Source organism: Saccopteryx bilineata, chromosome X (genome assembly GCF_036850765.1).
Source record: "Saccopteryx bilineata isolate mSacBil1 chromosome X, mSacBil1_pri_phased_curated, whole genome shotgun sequence".
Classification (NCBI taxonomy): Eukaryota; Metazoa; Chordata; class Mammalia; order Chiroptera; family Emballonuridae; genus Saccopteryx; species Saccopteryx bilineata.
This window is the reverse complement of record NC_089502.1, coordinates 43,001,354-43,019,203: the sequence shown is the minus strand read 5'-3', so window position 1 is coordinate 43,019,203 and position 17,850 is coordinate 43,001,354. Positions and strand designations below refer to the sequence as shown.

Below are 17,850 nucleotides of genomic sequence, written 5' to 3'. Positions count from 1 at the left end.
AAATGTAAATGAATTAACTGCTCCAATCAAGAGACATAGGGTAGCTGTTTGGATAAGAAAACAGGACCCATGCATATGCTGTCTACAAGAGACACACCTTAAAACAAAAAAATACACATAGACTGAAAGTAAAGGGATGGAAAAAAATATTTCATGCAAATGGAAATGACAAAAAAGCTGGGGTAGTAATATTTATATCAGACAGAATAGACTTTAAAACAAAGACTATAGTAAGGGATAAAGAAAGTCAATACATAATGAAAAAGGGAGCAATCTAACAGGAAGATATAACCATTATAAATGTCTATGTACCTAATATTGGAGTACCTAAATACATAAAGCAGATTTTGATGGGGATAAAGGGAGAGATAAACAGCAATACTATAATAGTAGGAATTTTAATACCCCAGTAACATCACTAGATACATCCTCAAAAATGAAAATTAACAAAGGAACAGCAGACTTAAAGGATACACTAGATCAACTGGATTTAATAGATATCTTCAAAACTTTTCACCCTAAAGCAGCAGAATATACATTCTTTTCAAGTGCTCATGATAAATTCTCTAGGATAGACCACATGCTAGGACACAAAACAAGTGTCAGAAAATTTAATAAGATTGAAATTATAACAAGCATCTTCTCATGCCCTGGCTGGTTGGCTCAGTGGTAGAGCATCGGCCTGGTGTGCGGGGGACCCGGGTTTGATTCCCAGGCAGGGCACACAGGAGAAGCGCCCATTTGCTTCTCCACCCCCCCTCCTTCCTCTCTGTCTCTCTCTTCCCCTCCCACAGCCAAGGCTCCATTGGAGCAAAGATGGCCAGGGCGCTGGGGATGGCTCCTTGGCCTCTGCCCCAGGTGCTAGAGTGGCTCTGGTCGCAGCAGAGTGACACCCCGGAGGGGCAGAGCATCGCCCTCTGGTGGGCAGAGCATCACCCCTGTTGGGTGTGCCGGGTGGTCTGTCTGACTGTCTCTCCCCGTTTCCAGCTTCAGAAAAATACAAAAACAAACAAACAAAAACAAGCATCTTCTCCGATCACAATGGCATGAAACTAGAAATCAACTACAATAGAAAAACTGAAAAACACTCAAACACTTTGAAACTAAATAGCATGTCCTTAAATAATGAATTGGTTAACAATGAGATGCACAAAGAAATAAAAAATTTCCTTGAAACAAATGAAAACAAACATACAACAACTCAAAATTTATGGGACACAGCAAAAGCAGTCCTGAGAGGGAAGGTCATAGCACTACAGGCATACCATAAAAAGCTAGAAAAAGTTCAAATAAACAATTTAATGCTGCATCTAAAGGAACTAGAAAAAGAACAGCAAGTAAAATCCAGAGGAAGTAGAAGGAAGAAAATAATAAAGATCAGAGCAGCAATAAATGACATAGAGGCTAAAAAACCAATACAGAGGATCAATGAAACCAAAAGCTGGTTCTTTGAAAAGATAAACAAAATTGATGAACCTTTAACCAGACTCACCAAGAAAAAAAGAGAGGACTCAAATAAATAAAATTAGAAATGAGAGAGAAGAAGTAACAACTGACACAGAAGAAATACAAAGGATTGTAAGAAAATACTATGAAGAACTGCATGACATAAAATTAGACAACCTAGACGAAATGGACAAATTCCTCGAAATATATAATCTTTCAAAAATCAATATAGAAGAATCAGAAAATCTAAACAGACCAATTTTATCAAATGAGATTGAAACAGTTATCAAAAAGCTCCCAAAAACCAGTCCTGGGCAGATGTCTTCACTGGCGAATTTTACCAAATATTCAAAGAAGAACTAACTCCTATCCTTCTCAAGCTATTTCAGAAAATTCAAGAGGAGGGAAGACTTCCAAATTCCTTCTATGAGGCAAGCATAATGCTGATTCCAAAACCAGGCAAAGACAATACAAAGAAAAAAAACTATAGACCAATATTCCTGATGAACTTAAATGCTAAAATTCTCAAAAAAAATATTAGCAAACCAGATCCAGCAATACATGAAAAAAATCATACATCACGATTAGGTGGGATTTTTTCTAGGGAGACAAGGCTGGTACAATATCCACAAATCAATCAATATGATTCAACACATAAAAAAAGAAAGGATAAAAATCACATGATAATATCAATAGATGCAGAAAAAGCATTTTATAAAATCCAGCACCCATTTATGATCAAAACTCTCAGCGAAGTAGGGATACAGGGATCATACCTCAACGTGATAAAGGACATCTATGACAAACCCAAAGTCAACTTCATAATGAATGGGCAAAAATTAAAAGAAATCCCCTTAAGATCAGGAACAAGGCAGGGGTGCCCCCTTTCAGCACTTTTATTCAACGTAGTTCTGGAAGTCCTAGCCACAGCAATCAAACAAGAAGAAAAGATAAAAGGCATCCAAATTGGAAAAGAAGAAGTAAAACTATCATTATTTGCTGATGATATGATACTGTACACAGAAAACTCTAAAGTCTCAGTCAAAAAACTACTGGACCTGATAAATGAATTCAGCAAGATGGCAGAATATAAAATCAATATTCAGAAATCAGTGGCATTTTTATACACCAACAATGGATTGTCTGAAAGAGAAATTAAGAAAACAATCCCCTTCACTATTGCAACAACAACAACAAAAAAATAAAGTACCTAGGAGTAAATTTAACCAAAGAAGTTAAAGACTTGTACTCAGAAAATTATAAAACATTGATAAAGGAAATCATGCAAGATACAAAGAAGTGGAAGCATATACTGTGTTCAAGGATTGAAGAATAAACAGTATTAAAATGTCTATATTACTCAAAGCAATGTATAAATTCAATGCAGTTCCTATTAAAATACCAATTACATACTTCAAAAATATAGAAGAAGTGGCCCTGGCCGGTTGGCTCAGTGGTAGAGCATTGGCCTGGCGTGCAGAAGTCCCGGGTTCGATTCCCAGCCAGGGCACACAGGAGAAGCGCCCATTTGCTTCTCCACCCCTCCCCCTCTCCTTCCTCTCTGTCTCTCTCTTCCCCTCCCGCAGCCGAGGCTCCATTGGAGCAAAGATGGCCCGGGCGCTGGGGATGGCTCCTTGACCTCTGCCCCAGGCGCTAGAGTGGCTCTTGTCGCAACAGAGTGACACCCCGGAGGGGCAGAGCATCGCCCCCTGGTGGGCAGAGCTTTGCCCCTGGTGGGCGAGCCTGGAGGATCCCAGTTGGGCACATGCGGGAGTCTGTCTGACTGTCTCTCCCCGTTTCCAGCTTCAGAAAAATACAAAAAAAAATATATAGAAGTATTCTAAAAATTTATATGGAACTATAAAAGAACACAAATAGCCTCAGCAATCCTGAAAAAGAAGAATAAAGTGGGGGATATCACACTTCCTGATATCAAGTCATACTACAAGGCCATCGTACTCAAAAGAGCTTGGTACTGGCATAAGAACAGGCATACAGATCAATGAAAGAGAACAGAGAACCCAGAAATAAACCCAAACCTATATGGACAATTGATATTTAACACAGGAGGTGAGAGCATACAATGGAATAAAGACAGTCTCTTTAACAAATGGTGTTGGGAAAATTGGACAGGTACTTGCAAAAAAATGAAACTGGATCACCAATTTACACCATTCACAAAAATAAGCTCAAAATGGCTAAAAGACTTAAATGTAAGTCATGAAACCATAAACATCTTGGAAGAAAGCATAGGTAGTAAACTCTCCGATATCTCTCGTAGCAATATTTTTGCTGATTTATCTCCACAGGCAAGTGAAATAAAGCACAGGATGAACAAATGGGACTATATGAAACTAAAAAGCTTTGGCATAGCAAAAGACACCATTAACAAAATTAAAAGACAACCCACATATTGGGAGAATATATTTGCCAATGTCTGATAAGGGATTAATAACCAGAATTTATAAAGAACTTGTAAAACTCAATACCAGGAAGATAAACAATCCAATTAAAAAATGGGCAAAAGAAATGAATAGACACTTCTCCAAAGAGGACATACAGATGGCCAATAGGCATATGAAAAAATGTTCAACGTCACTAATCATTAGAGAAATGCAAATTAAAGCCACAATGAGATACCACCTCACACCTGTCAGAATGGTGCTTATTAACAAAACAACACATAGTAAGTGCTGGAGAGGGTGCGAAGAAAAGGGAACCCTCCTGCACTGTTGGTGGGAAGGCAGACTGATGCAGCCACTGTGGAAAACAGTATGCATATTACTCAAAAAATTAAAAATGGAACTGTCCTTTGACCCAGCCATCCCACTTTTAAGAATATATCCTATGAATACCAATTCACTGATTCAGAAGAAGAAATGCACCCGCATGTTTACTGCAGCATTGTTTACAATAGCCAAGATCTGGAAACAGCCCAAGTGTCCATCAGTGGATGAGTGGATTAAAAAGCAGTGTTACATATACACAATGGAATACTATGTGGCCATGAGGAAGAAGGAAATTTTACCTTTTGCGACAACATGGATGGACCTGGAAACTATTATGCTAGGTGAAATAAACCAGGTAGAGAAAGAAAATACCATATGACCTCACACATTTGAAGAATCCAATGAACAATGTGAACTGAGCAACGGAACAGAGGAGAGGCGGGATCAAAGGGACCAGAGAGAAAGCAGTCAGAGGGAAAGTGGAAGAGAAGATGGGATCAGAGAAGGAAAAGAGATTAATGAAATTATGTATACATAACACAGCGTTATAGAGGACAGGACAGCAAATCCTGGAGGGAAGGGGGGAAGGCATTGGGGGGAGGGGGCATGGGGGGCAAGAGGGAATAAGAGGGTGGGGGGAGATATATTCTGTGGGACACTTGAATCTATGTAAACACAAATTAAAATAATAAAAAAGTGATAACTTTACTTTTTCTTTCCCAGTATGGACGGCTTTTATTTCTTTCTCTTGCCTGATTGTTCTAAAACTTCCAGAACTATGCTGAGTAAGAGAGGCAAGAGTGGGCAACCTTTTCTTATTCCTGATTTTAGAGGAAAAGCCTTCATTTTTTCACCATTTAGTAGAATATTAGCTGATGGTTTGTCATGTATGGCCTTTATTATGTTGAGGTACATTCCTTCTATTTCAATTTTATTGAATGTTTTAAGCATAAAAGGATGTTGTGTCTTATTGAATGCCTTTTCTGCATCTATTGATAAGATCATATGATTTTTCTTCTTTATGTTGTTGATGTGGTTTATTATGTTGATCAATTTTCATATGTTGAACCATCCTTGTGCTCTTGGAATGAATCCCACTTGATCATGGTGTATTATTTTTTTAATGTGTTGTATTCGATTTGCTAGTATTTTGTTTAGGATTTTTGTATATGTATTTTTTTTTCTGAAGTTGGAAACGGGGAGAGACAGTCAGACAGACTCCCGCGTGCGCCCGACCGGGATCCACCCGGCACGCCCACCAGGGGGCGACACTCTGCCCACCAGGAGGCGATGCTCTGCCCCTCCAGGACGTCGCTCTGCCGCGACCAGAGCCACTCTAGCGCCTGGGGCAGAGGCCAAGGAGCCATCCCCAGCGCCTGGGCCATCTTTGCTCCAATGGAGCCTCGGCTGCGGGAGGGGAAGAGAGAGACAGAGAGGAAGGAGGGAGGGGGGTGGAGAAGCAAATGGGCGCTTCTCCTGTGCCCTGGCCAGGAATCGAACCCTGGTCCCCTGCACACCAGGCCGATGCTCTACCGCTGAACCAACCGGCCAGGGCTTTGTATATATATTCTTTAGAGATACTGGTCTGTTTTCTTTCTTTGTCCTTGCCATGTTTTGGCATGAGGGTTATGTTGGCCTCATAAAATGTGTTGGGAAGTATTGCTTCTTCTATTTTTTGGAAGACTTTGAGAAGGATAGGTACTAAATCTTTGAATGTTTGGTAGAATTTACCAGTGTAACCATCTGGTCCTGGGCTTTTGTTTTTGGGAAGGCTTTTCATAATTGTTTCTATTTCCTTCCTGCTTATAGGTATATTTAGGTTTTCCACTTCTTTGTGATTCAATCTAAGAAGATTGAATAGCTCTAGGAAAATACACATTTCCTCTAAATTGCTTAATTTGTTGGCATATAATCCTTCATAATATTCTACTATGATCCTTTGTATATCTATGATGTCTATGGTAATTTTTCCTCTTTCATTTTGGATTTTTTATATGAGTCCTTCCTCTTTTTTCCTCAGTGAGTCTAGTGAGTACTTTGTCGATTTTATTGATCTTTTCAAAGAACCATCTGTTTGTTGTATTAATTTTTCTATAGTTTTCTTGTTCTTTATTTTCATTTAGTTGTGCTCTAATTTTTAATCTTTCCTTTCTTCTGCTGACTTTGGGTTGCCTTTGTTCTTTTTCTAGTTCTTTTAGGTGTGATGTTAGGTTATTTACTTGGAATCTTTCTTTTTTCTTGATATAAACCTGTAATTATATAAATTTCCCTCTTATTACTGCTTTTGCTGCATCCCAGAAATTTTGATATGTCGTGTTGTCATTTTCATTTGTCTGTATATATCTTTTGATCTCTGGTTTTATTTATTCTTTGGCCTAGTTATTTTTTAGAAGTATGTTGTTTAATTTCCACATTTCTGTGGGCTTTTTTACTTCTTTTTTGCAGTTGAATTCTAATATCAAAGCCTTATGATCAGAACATATTCTTGGTATAAATTCAATCTTCCTGAATTTGTTGATGTTGGTTTTGTGGTCCAACATATGGTCTATCCTTGAAAATGTTCCATGTACACTGGTCAAGAATGTATAATCTGATGTTTTGTGATGAAATGTCCTATAAATGTCTATTGTGTCCATTTCCATTTGGTCCAGAATGTCATTTAAGGCCAATATTTCTTTATTGATTTTCTGTTTGAATGATCTATCTAAAGCCATCAATGCTGTGCTGAAATCTCCAAGTATGATCGCATTTTTGTCTGCTTCTATTTTTTGATCACTTAGTAGATGTCTTATATATTTTGGTGGTCCCTGGTTTGGTGTGTGTGTGTGTGTGTGTGTGTATAGAAGTGTTATGTCTTCTTTTTTGTTGTTGTTATGTCTTCTTGATACAATGTCCCCTTTATCATTATGAAATGTCCATCTTTGTCTCTGGTTACCCTTTGTTGTCTTGTAGACAGCATTGTCAGATGCAAGCATGGCTCCACCTGCTTTCCTTTGGATATTATTTGCTTGAAGAATCATTATCCACTCTTTTATTTTGAGTCTACTTTTGTCCTTGCAGCTTCAATGTGTCTCTTGAAGGCAGCATAAGTTTGGGTATTGCTTTTTGATACAATCTGCTACTCTGTGTCTCTTTATTGGTAAATTCAGTCCATTTACATTTAGGGTAATTATTGACATGAGAATTTTTTATACCCATTTTATGTTTTGATTTCTGGTAAACCTATGTCTTGTTTCTTTCTTCTCTGTTTCATTTCTGTCAGTTGTTTATGTTTGGTGGTATTTCATACTTCTTTCCCCTGTTTCTTCTTTTTATTTTTCTTTTTTTGGACAGACAGTGAGAGAGTCAGAGACAGGGACAGATAGGGACAGACAGACAGAAAGAGAGAGAAATGAGAAATATCAATTCTTTGTTGCAGCACTTTAGTTGTTCATTGATTTATTTCTCATATGTGCCTTGACCAGGGGGCTATATCAGAACAAGTGATTCCTTACTCAAGCCAGCAACCTTGGGCTTAAGCCAGTGACCTTTGGGCTCAAGCTAGAGACCATGGGATCATGTCTATGATTCCATGCTCAAGCGGTGACCCCATTCTCAAGCTGGTGAGCCCACACTCAAGCCAAAGAAGCCCATGCTTAAGCCAATGACCTTGGTGTTTCAAATCTGTGTCTTCCGTGTCCCAGTTTGATGCTCTATTCACTGCGCCATTGCCTGGTCATGCTGTTTTCTCTTTTTTAAAGTTGTATGTGTTTCAGTACTGGCTTTTTCATTGGTGGTTACCATTAGGTTATTAAGGAAAAAAATGTTCATATGTCCTTTGTCTTATGAGTGCTTCCATACTCCATCCTCTTTTGTTACTGCAGATCTTTATCCTTTCATGTTTTATGTTATTGTAGTCACAGATTATCCTTGTTTTTATTGTGACCTTGTTGGAGGTTTTACTTGTAGTTTTGATTTGTTTTGTTCTTTGTATCTGGTTGAATAACTACCTTAAGTATTTTCTGTAGTGGAGATTTTCTGGTGATAAATTCCCTCAGCTTCTGTGTGTCTGTGAAAGATTTTATTATTCTTCATATTTGAAGGATAACTTTGACAGATATGGTATTCTTGGTTGGTAATTCCTCTCTTTCAGTACTTTAAATATTTGGATCCACTCTCTTCTGGCTTGTAGAGTTTCTGCTGAGAAGTCTGATTATAAGCTAATGGGCTTTCCTTTATATGTTATGTTTTTCTTTTCTCTAGTTGCCTTGAGGATTCTTTCTTTGTCATTGATCTTTGACAACTTTATTATAATGTGCCTTGGAATAGTTATGTTTGGGTTGTTGTAACTCAGCTTTCCATTTGCTTCTTAGATTTGAGGCTCTAATTCTTTTCATAGGCTTGGCAAATTCTCATAAATTATTTGTTTCAATAGGCTCTCCATTCCTTTCTCCATCTCTTCTTATTCTTCTGATATACTCATTATTCTTATATTGCTCTTTCTGATGGAGTCAAACAATTCTCGTAAAGCTAACTCAATATTTTTTTTTAATCTGTGAGTCTCTCTCCTCATGTCCCTGTAGCGTCTCTAGTTGTCTGTCTTTATATTGAACACAAAGTTCAAAGAAGGTGGGAATTTCTGTTTACTTGTTTTTCATTGCTATATTCCCAGAACTTATGGAGTGGCTGGCACACAGTAGATACTAAATAATTATTTATTTAATGAATATGAGTTCAAAAACAGTGAAACCGAAAAACATAGTGAAATCACTCCCCCCTCAAAAAAAATTTAGATATCTACTATGAGCATATAAAGGATTTCTAACTCATGAGTTTTCTCTCTTTTCATTTTCCTGATTTATTGGTAAACTTTGAATAAGTGGTTATCTGCAGTTCCTATCTTTCCAATGGCAAATTAGTCTGTATGATAAAACAATGAGCTATCTTATTAAGGGAGTTTTGGGGTAATCTATTGAAATGAAATACAATTTTCTATAAGGTGAAATCCAAGCCTATTTTCAGCTCATTATTTTGTATCTTGTGCCCAATTAACCCTCACTGGGGACAAGTAGTTGAAGTTCTACAGGGATTTCTTTTAATCTGGAAAATGGGTGAAGATGAAAATTTCATTGGCCAGATGTTAAATAAATAAATCCAAGAACATCAAGAGGACAGAGAAACTGTATTTTAGAGAAGAGGTGATACTCTAGGACAGAATCCAGCAGAAAATCCAAATATTTGAATTAAGTACAATGGAAATAATTAAAATCGAAGATTTGAAAGCAAGTAAATTCAAAACTACTTTAGGTCGGATGCTGGTACTCAAGACAATGATGTTTGAGTTGAAAAAAAAAATGAATTCTGAGTAAAAAAAAATAATTAACTATCTATTGTAGTAAAATACTCTTTAGGTCAGCCACTTATGGCCCTTGGACCAAATCCTGTCTACCATATGTATTTGTAAATAAAATTTTATTGTTTATGCATTGTCTATGCCTGATTTTGCACAGAGGTGAGTAGTTGAGATAGAGGCTATATGGCAACAAAGCTGAAATGTTTTGCCAGTTACAGAAAAAGTTTGCCTACCTCTGCTCTAGGCAGAGGGAGCAGCAAATGCAAAGGCTTTATACAATAGTAAGTTGGAGAGTTCAAGAAACAGAAAGAAGTACTGAAATGGGTAAAAGAAAGAGTGGTTTGAATTTTGCCTCCGACCAACATTAAGGCCACTGGTCTCTAGTCTACACAATTCACCTTCTTTCCCCTTTTGAAAACCATTTATCTCAAGCCTTTGAGGATCTGATACTGGTGCTTTCCCCACACGTAAGATTTCCCAGGATCACTGACAGTGGTTCACTGATATTGTTTGTGCAAGCTCAGTATCCTAAATGGTAAGTAAGTAACGCAGGCCAGAAGATTTGAACTAATTTAGACTGGGCTCTGTGCTTAGCACTCTTAGACCATTGTAGGCCAGTTTCCTGGCACTACAAACAGGTAGATATTAATAGACACTATCTCCAATCAACATTTTAAATTTGAATCCCATTTTAAATTATCTCACTGATATCTTTAAGTTGGAATTTGTTCATGGATCTTAAGCCACCTCTGATGAATGTCTGTTATATATGGGTATGCATATATGTATATAGTTAGATGTATATCTATATATGTATATAGGTAGATATATATAAACATGCATATCTATATCTATAATAATATTTCCAAAACTATATTTTGAGAAAAACACTAGTGTCCACTTAGATATTAATAAGTGAGTAGAGCATGAAAGTCCCATGATCAGATATATTTGGGGAATGCTGACAAAGCTAACATCAGTTTTATTTCTGGCAGGACTTCTTAAAGCTTTAATATGCTAATGTGTGCTATGAGACTCTGAGAGGAAGATTCAGTGTGCAGCATTCCAAAACTTATTTGATCAATTATTTTTCTTCTCAGAACACCAATTAATTTTTTTTGTGACAGAGACAGAGACAGAGAGGGAGAGATAGGGACCAACAGGAAGGGAGAGAGATAAAAAACATCAGTTTTTCATTGCTTTCTCATATGTGCCTTGACTGGGGGGCTACAGCAGACCGAGTGACCCCTCGCTCAAGCCAGTGATCTTGGGCTCAAGGTAGTGAGCCTTGATCAAACCAGATGAGCCCATGGTCAAGCTGGCAACCTTGTGGTTTTGAACTCGGGTTCTATGTTTCCCAATCTGATGCTCTATCCACTGTGCAACCACCTGGTCAGGCTCATCAGTTAATTTCTTGAGGGACACTAGTGTTTTATGCATCAGCTTGAGAATTGCTGGCATATAGGCAGGAGAATCCCTGAGTAATGTGTCTGTTTTCCCAACATGAATCTGCTATAAATGCACTAGTTCTGCCAAGAGGTATTTTTCCATGTATTGTATTCTCATTGTAGATTGAAGACAGGGGTGGTAAATTTATCTAGGTAGTGAAGGTCATCTCTTTCCTGTTAATTGCCAGTTATCCAGAAAATATTAGTAGCTACTATGAGCCAGGCACTATTTTAGGTGTTGTTAATACACCACTGATGGATACAGGCAAGGCTCTTGCTCTCATGGAATGTATATGCTAGCATATGGTGTGCATTGTGGGTCATATAGTAAACACATACAGTAATTTTAGCTAGTAATAAAAGTCTTAATGGAATGTTATATTAAAAAATAATGTGATGTTACTTTAGATAGAGTGGTTAGAAAAGGCTTCTTTGAGTAAATGAAGCACAACCGGAGGGAATTAACAAAAATGTGAAGAGTGAAAGGAAGAGCACTGCTGTAGAGGGAAGAGAATATGCTAACTTTATGGGGTGGCCAAGAATTTGTGGTTCAAGGGGTATAATAAGGTCAGTGTGTTTGGATTGCAGTGAGCAAGGAACAAGTGACCAAATATAACAAAAATGAAAGAAGATGAAACTGAAGGCTTAAGTAGAGGCCAGCCATTGCTAAGTCTTATAGACAGTCTAAGTAATTTGAATTTTACTTCAATGACAGGGAAAGGCGGGAGTAAAATTAGTAGATTTCCATTTTGAAAAATAATCATTCTGCCTGCAATACTGAAAACAAGGGGAAAAAGTAGAAGTGGAGAGACCAAAATAAGACTTGATGATGGATTAAATGTAGAACGTTGTGGAGAGGAAAGCATCAATGATGGCATCCCAGTGTCCGGTATAAGTAGTGGCACCAGCCATCTAATGAGGTCAGGAGGAGTAGAAACCAAGAGTTTTCTTTTGATCACACCTTAGTGCTGGTTGTGAAGTATCTAGGTGGAGATTTTAAACAGTAGAGGTTATGCAAATCTAGACTCAGGGAAGAGGCCTGAACTGGAAAGATAAAATGGAGATTGTACTCAAAACCATGGGAATGGAGGATGTCACCTAGCACGTGAGTGTAGATGGAGAAGACAGCCAAGAATTGAACATGGGGCACCCCAACCTTGGGAGACAGAAGAGCAAGAGGATGAAATAGCATAGCCTGAGGAACAAGCAGTGAGAGGGGAGAAAACCCAGGAAGATGTGCTGCTATGGTAACCAGACTCTAACTGACCTGTTGCACAGGTTAGAAGGCATGGCTAGCAGGTAGGTTAGGCTTAGATCTGAAAACTAAAACTACAGAAAAATATTGGCCACTGTAATATAAATATCCAACACACGTGTTTATGGTAACAAACAGAGCAATTCAGAAAAATTATAAAATGAATAAAAACAATACCAAAGTATAGATCAAAGGAAAATAAAAAATACACGGAGCATATTATTTCTCCATATTGAGAGTATATTTATTTTGAACTACTGTCTCTCAAGCAGCACACATGGCTTTTCACAGATTTAGAACAATGTCTTATTGATGAACCCATGCCAAAGTACTTCTCACCATCCTGTTAAGAGCTCCCTGGTTAGAAAAGCCTTCAGGTCAACTTCTGGATTTCAGACAACTAGCTGCTTCTTTTAAGAGCAGTATGAAGGTTCCCTTCTGCAGAAGGAACAATTCTCTTGTGCAACAAAATCTCCCTTCTGTGATTTTTCTCTGAAACAGACTGGGCTCTGTGCTTCTTTCTCTCTGTAGAAAGTATCTGGAATCTCTCCCCCTCTACCTCCCCTCTTCTTAGCTGGAAAAAAAGAGCCTATCAGCTGTCCCTTTCATATTCTACGATGTGACTGCTCAGATTAATTCAATTAAATACCTCAAACTGAAACTGTCAATGTCTTTTTTTCATGTGCCTGGTTTATTTTGTTAATAGGGTCAGCACGTGTTATATACAAAAGAAATCATTAAATAATTATAAACAAATAACTTCATCACATACTCCCAGCCCAATTTATGTCTCCTGCTAGATACAAAAGTTACTTTTATACACACATTAGAGGTGATAAATTTGCATAAATCACTGAAAGAGGGGATATGTTCAACTCAGCTGCTTATGTGATGTGATTATCAAAATCTCCCCACCCCCCATCCCCAGCCACACAATTAGTCATTCCTATCAGTTAATATATTGAACACTTCTGTTAAAATTAAAACATTATCTACTAATAGAAAGACAAATGAAGCTATTAACACTAAACTCAAATTAACTAATATTTAATCAGTAAGGTCTTTTGTGAAAGGGACCCAGAAGTAGTTAAGTTTTGAGGAGGGAAAGGAAAAGTCCAGAATATGGCTGCTGCCTGGGGAGTGGGGGGGATGAGGTTCAGCACTCACTTCACGGAGTCCTCTGGTTAGCCAGTGACTAGTCTGAGAATACATACTGGCAGCTCAGGTGGAGGGGACACTGCAAAAAAGTGAAGAAAATGTGTAGTTTCTTTTATTTTCTTTTTTTGTATTTTTCCAAAGTGAAAGCGGGAGCGGGGGATAGGCAGACAGCAGGGGTGGGGTGGGCAGATAGACAAACTTCCCCTACTCACGGGACCAGGATCAACCTGACATGTCCACCAGGGGGCGGTGCTCGGTCCCCTCTGGGGCGTTGCTCCACTGCAATTGGAACCATTCTAGCGCCTGAGTCTGAGGCCATGGAGCCATCCTCGGATGCCATGGAGCCATCCTCAGAGCCCAGACCAACTTTGCTCCAATGGAGCCTTGACTGTGGGTGGGAGGAAAAGAGAGAGACAGAGAGAAAGGAGAGCGGGAAGGGTGGAAAAGCAGATGGGCGCATCTCCTGTGTGCCCTGACTGGGAATCGAACACCGGACTTCCACACGCTGGGCCGATGGTCTATAGCTGAGCCAACCAACCAGGGCGAAAAATGTGTAGTTTCTAAAGGATGATAAAAGCCATTAAAAAAAATCTCTAAGGTTCAGATGTGTCTGTGATGAAAATGTTCACTTCTTCACATTTTAGAAAAAATTCCAGCTCTCTGCAGGGATCAAATTAAATGACGTTCAAGAGTTCTCAGGGATCAACTGACTCAACTTTGTGGGTTTTTCTTTTTTTTGAGATATAACATTTAAAACTTTTTTTTAAAGCTACAAAAGAAATTCTCATTATAGAATATTCAAATTATTATAAAATCAAACCTATTATTATTATGGAGAATCAAACCTGAAAGATTCCCCTCCACAGCCACCTCAATTCCAGGCTCATACTATTTACTTGTGTCCACCCAAGTTCTTTTCTATGCATTTACTAGCATAGACATACATCTAATATCTAACACAAATACAAACATCTCTACCAGTTCCATATACTTCTTCATTCTTTTGTTTTCTTAAAATTTGTTTTATTTTGGAAAAAATATACATATAGGAATCCTTCCCCCCTTATCCAAAGGGCATATGGTCCAAGATGCCTGAAACTTCAGATAGTACTGAACCTTATATATACCATTAACTTATAAATTAGGCACAAGAGATTAACAATGATAGCTAGTAATAAAATAGAATGATTATAACAATATATTGTAATAAAAGTTATGTGAATGTGGTCTCTCTCTCAAAATGTCTTACTGCACTTACCCTTCTCTTTGTGATGACGTGAGAAGATACAATTCTTATGTGATGCGATGAAGTGAGGTGGAATTTTCCATTTAATATTTTCAGACCGTGATTATCAACTTCAGGTACCTGAAACCATGGAAAGTTAAACCACAGATGGAGGTGGGGTCTACCCTAACATAAAATTTATCATTTTAACCATTTTCAAATGTACACTTCTGTGGCATTAAGTACATTCACAATGTTGTGTGACCATCCCCTGTATTTCCAGAAATTTTTCATCATTCCAAATAGATAATCTGTACCCATTAAAAAATATGTCCTCACTCTGCCTCCCTTCGGTCCCTGGTAACATCTATTCTACCTTGTCTCTATGTTCTTCCTTCTTTTAGAATTGTTTTTGAGCCTGACATGTGGTGGCGCAATGGGATAAAGTGTCGACCTGGAATGCTGAGGTTGCTGGTTTGAAACCTGGGCTTGCCTGTTCAAGGCACATATGGGAGTTGATGCTTCCTGCTTCTCTCTCTCTCTCTCTCTCTCTCTCTCTCTCTCTCTCTCTCCTCTCTAAAAAATAGAATAAAGTCTTTAAAAAAAGAATTGTTTTTGAAAAGGTAATACACAGACATTACAAAAACTTCTAACAATAAGAAAGGGCATATACAATGTTAAATATTTTTCCTTCCTATGATTGAACCCCAAGCAACCAGTGTAATCAGTTTCTTGGGGGTCTTTACTGAAAAGACTATGTACACAGATGTACAAATGGACATATATTACCTCCCCCTTTTTTTATGAAGTTACAGTAGCAGACAGTACACAGCTTTCATTTTTCACTTAATATCTAATATGTGTAAATATATATAATGGCCATATATATGTATATATAATGCATATATGTATAATTCTTATTTACCTACTCCTCTGTTATGCTAGGATCAGTGTACTTCTATCCCATTATCTTTCTAAAAATTAATTTTTATTTTTGCAAAAAACACGACATAAAACTCACCCTCCCAACAACTTAAAGTGTACACAGTACAATATTGTCAACCGTATGTACCCTGCTGTGCAACAGATTCCCCAGAACCAACCCCCACCCAATCCTGCACAACTGAAACTATACCCACAGGAAACGACTCATGGCCTCTCCCTAGCCCCTGGCAACCCACCATTCTACTTTTTGATTTTATGAGTTTGACTACTTTGGATATGTACTATAAGTGGGATCATGCAGTATTTATCCTTCTCTGACTGGCTTATTTCATTTAGCATACTATCCTCAAGATTCATCTCTGCCGTAGCATATGGCAGGGCCTCCATTTTTAAGGCTGCATGTATACGCTACATTTCACTGTATGTACATGACATATTTTCTTCATCCACTCATCTGTCGGTAGACATTTAAGTTGCTTCCAACTCTTGTATATTGTGAATGATGTAGCAATGAACATGGGGATGCAAATACATACCTCTTTGAAAGTCTGCTTCTTATTCTTTAAAATATATTTCCAGAATTAAAATTGTTGAAGCATATGTTAGTTCTATTTTTAATTTTTTGAGGAACCTCCAGACTCCTGAGTTTCTTCCATGGTGGCTGTACCATTTGACATTCCCACCAACAGTGTAGAAGGGTTCTGATTTTTCCATATCCTCATCAACACATTTTCTTTCCATTTTGTTTCATTTCTTAATAGTAGCCATTCTGATAGGTGTAAGTAATATCTCATTGTGGTTTCTGAATTGCATTTCCCTGATGATCAGTGATGTTGAGCATCTTTTCATATATTTGTTGGCCATTTGTATATCTACATCTTCCTTGGAGAAATGTCTGTTCAACTACGTTGTCCATTTTTAATTGGGTTATTTATTTTTTTTATTATTAGGTTGTAGGAATTCCTTATATACTTTGGATATTAACCCCTTATCAGATATATAGTTTGTAAATATTTTCTTTTCATTCTTGCTTTTAGTCTGTTGATTCTTTTGCTGTGCAGAAGTTTTTAAGTTTGATGTAGTCCTACTTGTCTATCATTTTTTTCCTTGCCTGTGCTTTTGGTATGACTCATTAACTTTTACTTCTCTTAGGGTCAGATTTTTATCAGGATACCCTGGTTGTGACTTTGCCTTTGTTTCCATTTCAGTGCTCTCTAGAGAATTGTTTAAGAGGAGTGTTGCTTAATTATGACTGGTTCCCTGGTGGGATACATCCAGAGCTACCTTATTTTTTCTGGACTTCTTCACATTCACAGTAATGGGAGGTCTAAGTGAAAAGGAGTGTATCCTCCCATTTTCTAGCTTCTTTCCCCTTTGTCTCCCCTTTCACCCCATGCTTGAAACAGAATCTCCTCAAGGCCTCCTCTCTCTTCCTCCTAGAATGTTCCTTGTGAGTGGGAAGATGTCTCTGAGTCAACGACGGGTTAGACAAGAAGCTGACTTCAGACCAGTGAAGGCTTTTGGGTTCCAGATGAACCAATTAGCTTATTAGAGATGTTGACTACCTAGATAGCTGGCATCAGTTCTATCATCTGCTCACTAAGGGGCCCTCTTGTTTTGCCTATCAAGAATTTGAATATGCAATTGAACCCTACTTAAAATTTTTTAAAATAAATTTTGGTGGCTTTTAATCCATCCCCACAGCTTTTGACCAAGGCCAATAAAACACAGGCATTCTCCCTTTGTAAAAAGAAAGAGGGGTTGGGTTTCCTTCAATTGTCTGCCCTTTTCTGTCTCCTCCACTATTTTTGTTTTGCTTTGTAGTTAACTTTGCATAGAGCAGCTTCACCCGAAGACCTGTGCGGTGAACTTGGGCTTTCATCTCACTACCGGTTGCAAGGGCCTTTTCGTTGTTCTAACCTGAGGGTTTGTGGGATCAAGGGGGTTGGCGGGTGGGAAAAGAGTTTGGCCATAATCTGTTTTTTGCATTTCATACACACTCTTCGCCCGGTCTCTCTCTCTCTCTTACACGCGCGCACACACACACACACACACACACAGGCGCGCGCGCGCGCACACGCCCGCTCTGCCCTCTCGGTGTGTCTTCCTTCAAGATGACAGGGCGCTGGAGAAAAGGCTGCTGGAATCAGCTGGTAGGTACAGTAGTAACCCGAACCCCACCCACCCGCTGCCTTTGCTTGCTCAGGTTTCTCCGGTCACTACTGCCCAGGGAGAAAACAAGTAAACGCGCTTCCAAAGGAGGGGCTGGGGAGTTGGGAGCGGCGGGGGCGGCGGAAGGTGAGGCCGGGAAG

General features: G+C 38.4%; 1 protein-coding gene across 5 annotated transcripts in view; it reads left to right on the top strand.

The window, feature by feature from the left end:
* Window positions 1-17,850, top strand: part of MID2 (midline 2) — a 207,035-nt gene that overhangs the window by 55,410 nt on the left and 133,775 nt on the right. For 2 of the 5 annotated variants that reach the window (XM_066249642.1, XM_066249641.1), the window contains exon 1: window positions 17,557-17,691. The exons of 1 other annotated variant lie outside the window; for it this stretch is intronic. The gene's annotated coding sequence lies outside the window, so the exon portion shown is untranslated. Of the gene's footprint in view, window positions 1-17,556; window positions 17,692-17,759; window positions 17,837-17,850 lie in introns of those variants that run through there. 2 more of the 5 variants (XM_066249638.1, XM_066249637.1) reach the window with 2 other exon arrangements.